This window comes from Callithrix jacchus, chromosome 8 (assembly GCF_049354715.1).
Source record: "Callithrix jacchus isolate 240 chromosome 8, calJac240_pri, whole genome shotgun sequence".
Taxonomy (NCBI): Eukaryota; Metazoa; Chordata; class Mammalia; order Primates; family Cebidae; genus Callithrix; species Callithrix jacchus.
The window spans coordinates 22,103,717-22,111,125 of NC_133509.1; positions in this window are offsets into that span (position 1 = coordinate 22,103,717).

Below are 7,409 nucleotides of genomic sequence, written 5' to 3' on the forward strand. Positions count from 1 at the left end.
TTCTTTTTCTTTTCTTTTTTTTGTTGAGACACAGTCTCACTCTGTCATCCAGACTGAAGTGCAGTGGTGCAATCTCAGCTCACTGCAACCTCTGCCACCTGGGTTAAAGTGATTCTTGTGCGTCAGCCTCCCAAGTAGCTGGGATTACAGACACATGTCACCATGCCTGGCTAATTTTTAGGTACATGTCACTATGCCTGGCTAATTTTTAGTTTCATCATTTTGGCTAGGCTAGTCTTGAACTCCCGACCTCAGGTGATCCCCTCTCCTTGGCCTCCCAAAGTGTTGGATTTACAGGCATGAGTTGGCCCAGCTGCTGGAGTGCAGTGGTGCAGTCGTGATTCACTGCAGCCTCACTCTCCCAGGCTCAAGTGACCCTGATCCTCCCACTCGAGTAGCTGGAACTACAGCTGTCTAATTTTTGTATTTTTTGTAAAGACAGGGTTTTGCTATGTTGGCTGGGCTAGTCTTGAACTCCTAGGCTCAAGTGATCCTCCCACCTCAGCCTCCCCAAATGCTTGGAATACAGGCATGAGCTACCATGCTCAGCCCATTATTTCTTCAAATACTGCTTCTCTCCTATTCTCTCTCTTCTCTCCTTGAGAAATTCCAAACACATGTATTAGATCTTTTGAGCATGTTCCATGCATCTTTCATACTCAGTTCTGTTTTTCCTTCTATTATTCTTTTTTGCTTTGTGATTCAAGGTGAATAATTTCTATTGACTGGTCTTTAAGTTCACTAATCTTGCCTCCTGCTGTATATAGTCTCTTGCTAAACATATCCAGTGAGTTCTTAATTTCAAATATGTTTTGCAGTCCAAAATGTCAGTTTTTTGGCTGGTTACAGCGACTCACACCTGTAATCCCAGCATTTTGGGAGGCCGAGGCAGGTGGATTGCTCAAGCCCAGGAGTTTGAGACCAGCTTGGGCAACATGGCAAAACCACATCTCTACAAAACATACAAAAATTAGCTGGGTGTGGTGGTGCATGCCTATAGTCCTAGCTACTCTAGAGGCTGAGGTGGGAGGATCACTTGCGCTGGGAAGGTCAAGGCTGCCATGAGGCAAGATTTGCACCACTGCACTCTGGCCTGGGCAACAGAGCTAGATCCTGTCTAAAAAAAAAAAAAATTAGATTTTCTGTTTAAGTACTCAGTCTTTTAACATGTTTTGTCCATCTCTTGCTCTATTCACCTTAACATATTAATTTTACTTATTTTTAAACCCTTGTTTATTAAATCCACTATCTGGGTCATCTCTGGGTCTGTTTCTGTTACCTCTTTTATCTTTCAATTGTTTGTCACTTTTTCGTGCTTCACATATCTAGCAATTTTTTATTGTAGTTGCCATATATTAGAATCTCTGAATTATGGTATTTTCTTCTAAAGTATGCTAAAGTGTTAAGTTTTGTTTTGGTGAGCATTTAAATTACCAATAAGTCACCTGGATCTATAGAGGCTTGGTTTTAGGCTTTGTTAGAGGGGTCATTTCAGTTTTGCCCTTTCTCCTAGGGTACAGCCTTTACTCCTGGGGTGTATGCAGCTGTTCCAAAATCATAACTGAAGCTCTGGGGTATTCACAAAGGTCTCTCCTCTTTCCCTGGGCCTGAATTCCAAAGTCCTCCAGCACTGTTTGGCTGCTAAAGTCATGGCCAGCTCTCCAGCTTCTCCATGGCTGTTCTCTGCTGGATCTTTCAGAGACTCACCACGAACACGTAGAGGTTAGGAGTCAGCCAAGGAACCAGATAGGATCTTTACACAGATTTTTGTACCTGCACTCCAAAGTCAATTGCAGATATTTATTTTTTGGCCCATTAAGACTGTCACTTCCTGCTTGGTCCACTTCCTTGTATCTGAGTTTGGGAAACCGCTTCATGGAGAAAGCAATTTAAATGTGGGGCTTGCCCAGGTGAGATGGCCAACCAACGCCTATAATCCCAGCACTTTGGGAGGCTCAGGTGGGTGGATCACCTGAGGTCAGGAGTTTGAGACCAGCCTGGCAAAACCAACATGGCAAAACCCCATCTCTACTAAAAATACAAAAATTAGCTGGGTGTCGTGGCACAGGCCTGTAGTTCCAGCTACCCAGGGAGGCTGAGTCAGGAGAATTGCTTGAATCCGGGAGGCGGAGGTTGCAGTGAGCCAAGATCCTGCTACTGCACTCCAGCCTGGGGGATAGAGCAAGACCCTATCTCAAAAAAACCAAACCAAACCAAATAACAACAAAAAAGTAAGGCTCACCTCACTCCTTCTCCAGCGATCACAGCCCTGCATTGGCTGCTGTCCAACGCCCACAAACTGTTGTTGGATATTCTGTTTTGCCCAGTTAAAATTTACAGTTGTTTACCACGATAGGGTCAACCTAAGATCACTGAATCTGCCATGGCTGGAATCAGGTTTCTCCCTCAGGGGTTTGAGTGGCTGAGGCTAAGTTGAAAGGGTGTGTTTCAGAGCAGCCACAAAGCTGTCTGGACTCTGAGGTCATGCCCAGGAAGCTGAAAGATGAGGAAATGGAAAGAATGAGTTTGTGGAAGCTGGGAGGACGAGAAATGGCTGAACAAACGCGAGGTGGTGGTGAGCGAAGGGAGCGGATGCTGAGAGAGCTCAGGAAGTGCTGTGGGACCGTTCATCATGCCCTGTTGCCCTGACCCCTAGTGCCCACACCCAGTGCCACTTTCCAGCCCCAGGTTCCATGTCTGGACAGGTCCAGATCCTTGAAGTCCTGTGAGGCTCTGTCTCCCTTACTGATCATAATCCCCCAGACCCAAGGGAATCCAAGGGAGCTGCTGATCTGGCATCCAAAAGGACTCAACCTTCCACAACCCCAATAGGTAAAGAAACCAAGGCACAGAGAGGTTAGGTTCCCTTCTGAGGGCCACACAGGAATAAGTTGTACAGCCGGGATAAGTATCCACACACTGTAAACTCCTGAGCCTGAACTCTTAACAAATAGCTTCTCCTGCTTCCCATGAACAAGTACAATGACAGTCTCTTTTCATGAAAGGGAACCTTCTGGATGCAAGGCCCCCATGGCATCCCATGAGCTTAAGTAGCCTGTGCCCCCAGCACCCTTGGATGGCATGAGCTGCCTTGGGCCCATAGAGGGAAGGCAAGGCTCTGAACAGGCAGCAGAAGGTCTGGCTATGATCCCTGTTCTGGTGATGATTTGCTAGGCATCCCCAGGCCAGTCACCGTCCTTCTCTGAGCCTCAGTTTTCCCCAATACTTGTGATGCGATTGTAAATTGATAAACCCATGAGGGAGGCTGGGCGTGGTGGTTCACACCTGTAATCCCAACACTTTGGGATGGGTAATGGACCCTGAAGGTATATTGAGAATTAAAATGAAATTCCCCAAGGAGCTTAGTGCTCTGGATGGGGTCTCATTCAATGTCACAGTCTCTACTTTTTCTTCCTTACTTGGGCACAAGGACAGGTGGACCTTTAGCTAAGTGCTCCTTGGGGGATTTCATTTTAACTCTCGGTATACCTTCAGGGTCCTCAGGTAGACGGATCACTTGAGGTCAGGAGCTGGAGACTAGCCTGGCCAACATGGTGAAACCCCGTCTCTACTAAAAGTACAAAAATTAGCCGACCATGATAGCACGCACCTACGGTACCAGCTACTCGGGAGGCTGAGGCATGAGATTCGCTCGAACCCGGGAAGTGGAGGTTGCAGTGACCTGAGATTGCACCACAACACTCCAGCCTGGGCGACAGAGCGAGACTCTGTCTCAAAAAAAAAAAAAAAAAAAAACCTGTGTGGGAAACAGCCCTCAGGGCTCCCAGCGCCCAGCAGTGCAGGGCCCGAGGCTAACACTGCTCTAGGATGATTCACAAGGACTTTGTGAGTGGCCAAAGGCCCCTTGCTTGCAGCAATGAGAGCAGAATGGATGGTGTGCCAAGTCTCAGGGCTCCAGTGGGCAATAGGAGAACAATAGGAGAATTCTGTCAGTGCTGGGAAAGGGAGTAAAGAGGCAAAAGCAGCCTTCAGGCCTGGGTCTTCCAGCCAGAGGGGCTGCAGGGGAGACCCGGAAGAAGGATGGGTAGCTGTCTTGGAACTACCCATCACCCAAAGGAGCCATATTCTATGTTTGCCAGGGGTACCAGGGTCCTCAATATCATCCTCATTTGCACTTATCTGCATTTCTTGCTTTTAATTTGACATTTGGGTGGGGTCTCATTTAATGTCACAGTCTCTACCGTTTCCTCCCTCCTTGGGCACAGGGAGAGGTGGACCTTCAACTAAGTCCTCCTTGGGGAATTTTATTTTAACTCTCAATATACCTTCAGGGTCCATTAGACACAATTTTTTTTTGAGACAGAGTCTTGCTCTGAAGTGCAATGGTGCGATCTTGGCTCACTGCAGCTTCACTGAACCCTCCTGGGTTCAAGCGATTCTCTTGCCTCAGTCTCCTGAGTAGCTGGGACTACAGCTGTACACCACCATGCCTGGCTAATTTTTGTATTCTTTGGTAGAGACAGGGTTTCACCATTTTGGTCAGGATGGTCTCGATCTCCTGACCTCATGATCCACCTGCCTGGGCCTCCCAAAATGCTGGGATTACAGGTGTGAGTCTCCATGCTCGGCCACTATTAGACCCAAATTCAATTTTAATTTTTAAGTTTCTTTCTTTCTATTTTTTTTCTTTTTTTTTTAAAGATGGGGTTTCACCATGATGGTGAGGCTGGTCTTGAACTCCTGACCTCAGGTGATCCACCCATCTCGGCCTCCCAAAGTGCTAGGATTGCAGGCATGAGCCACAGTGCCCAGCCTCTTTCTCTCTCTCTCTCTCTTTTTTTGAGGCAGGGTCTCTGTTTCCCAGCTGGAATGCAATGACATGATCTCAGCTCACTGCAACCTCCACCTCCCAGGTTCAAGCCATCCTCCTGCCTCAGCCTCCCAAGTAACTGGGACAACAGGTGCATGCTGCTAATTTTTGTATTTTTATTTTTAGGAGAGGGGGGTTTTGCCGTGTTGCTCAGGCTGGTCTTGAACTCTTGAGCTCAGTGATCTGCCTGCCTCAACCTCCCAAAGTGCTGGGATTACAGGCATGACCCATCGTGCCTGGTTGAAGTTTCTTTATTGAGCAGTTCAAATGATTTATGAAGATTATTTTATGAGTTTTATTTGTTCACAGAGGTCTCCCAGAAACAAAAGAGAACTTTTAGTTTTTCGTTTTGTTTTTTTTTTTTGAGATGGAGTTTTCCTCTTGTTGCCCAGGCTGGAATGCAATGGCACGATCTCAGCTCACTGAGACCTCCACCTCCCGGGTTCAAGCAATGCTCCTATCTCAGCCTCCTGAGTAGCTGGGATTACAAGTGCCTGCCACCACATCCAGCTAATTTTTTTATTTTTTATTTTTAATAGAGATGGGATTTCACCATGTTGGCAGGCTGGTCTCAAACTCCTAACCTCAGGTAATCCATCCGCCTCTGCCTCCCAGGTGAGCCATCACACCCAGCCACTTTTTTTTTTTTAAATAAAAAAGAATGAAGGGCTGGGTGTGGTGGCTCATGCCTGTAATTCCTGAACTTTCAGAGGCCGAGTAGGGCAGATTGCTTGAGCCAGGAGTTCGAGACCGGCCTAGGCAACATGGTGAAACCCTAAATACAAAAATTAGTTGGGTGTGGCGGTGCACCCCTGTCCTGCCAGCTACTTGAGAGGCTGAGGTGGGAGGATTACTAAGCCTGGGAGGCAGAAGTTGCAGTGAGCCGTTGCACACAAGTCTAGATGATAGAGGAGACCCTACCTTAAAAAAAAAAAAAAAAAAAGAAGCTTATTTTATTTTGTAATTATCATATGGATCTACTGGATCATTTGTAAATCTAAAATATATCATGGGATCTTCATAATCTTATTTTTCCTATATCATAAAACATTTTGTGGCCGGGCACAATGGCTCACACCTGTAATCCCAGCACTCTGGGAGGCTGAGGTGGGTGGATCACAAGGTCAGGAGTTCAAGATCAGCCTGGCCAATGAGGTGAAATGCCATCTCTACTAAAAATACAAAAATTAGCTGGGCATGGTTGGGCGTGCCTGTAATCCCAGCTACTCGAGAGGCTGAGGCAGGAGAATTGCTTGAACCAGGACCCAGGAGGCGGAGGTTGCAGTGAACCAAGATGGCGCCACTGCACTCCAGCCTGGGCTACAGAGCGAGACTCCATCTCCAAAAACAACAACAACAACAACAACGAAAAAAACCATTTTGCTATTGTATTCTCTCAGGAACTATTTCATCATTACTCATCAACTATTCCCAACCATGCTTTGAAAAAAAAGACTAAACTAGTAAGAAAACAGAAGAATGATGAAATTGCCTGAGAGAAATGACTCAATAGTGACATGAGTCATTGCTAGTCCACCAATTTTCAGTTTTCTTATTGCCTTCTCCAAAGCACTAGGCCATCTTTCAAGAAAGTGTAAGAATTATACGCTGGAGATATCATCTTTGAATATTTTTGTTTTAGCTTTCATTGCACATAGTTAATTCAGAATTGTTCGTTTTCCTACAAAGAGCAAAGAGAAGGAAACTGACAAAGACATTTCACAGCTATTAGAGGAATCAGCAGATGAACGCAACGTGACAAACAGCAGCACTCCAGGCTGTAATGATGACGGTGAAAGCATCGAACCTTCAGATGATGATATCATAGATGAATGTTTTCTTTTTAAGATGGGGTTTCACCATGTTGGTCAGGCTGGTCTTGAACTCCCGACCTCAGGTGATCCACCCGCCTTGGCCTAAAAAGTGCTTGGATTACGGGCGTGAGCCACCACACCCAGCCATGAATATTGTCAAACCCAAGAATTGTCCCTATTTTCCCAGTGTTAGCGGAGAGCCAGAGGGGGATGGTGTTGGCCCAGGGTCACTCAGCTCTTGCTCTGTCCTGGGCTGAGAGATCTGCCACTGAGCCAGCCCCTCCAGTAGCATACAGCAGGTGCTGCCCCTGCAAGATGGGACAGGGCTGGGCCTTGAGGTGAGGTGGCTGTCCGGATACCTGATCCTGTCTGCTTAGCTCTTGGCTCAACTCACCTGCCACCTGTCCTTTGGCGTTGGGCTCCTGAGGCCGTGGTTTTCCTCTGGGTAGTGACACAGTGCCCACGGCCCATCTTGCATGTGATCTTCCCCTCTCCTGGACCTCACTGACTGCCCCAGCAGAGGCAGCTGTGGTTTTCCCTGAAGCAGCAACCACGAACTGCCAAGCCCACCCCACCCCTCCGTGTCCTCCCCTAACCTCAGGGGCCTCAACGGAAAAAGAGCAGGGAGGCCTCATAGGCCCATGGCACTTGGCATTTATAACAAGTTTGGCCCTCACAGCATCAGCATGGAAAATATTATCCCCATTCAATAGATGAGGAAAGTGAGACCAACGTGTGAGAGGGGCTTATTTCATTAATGCATT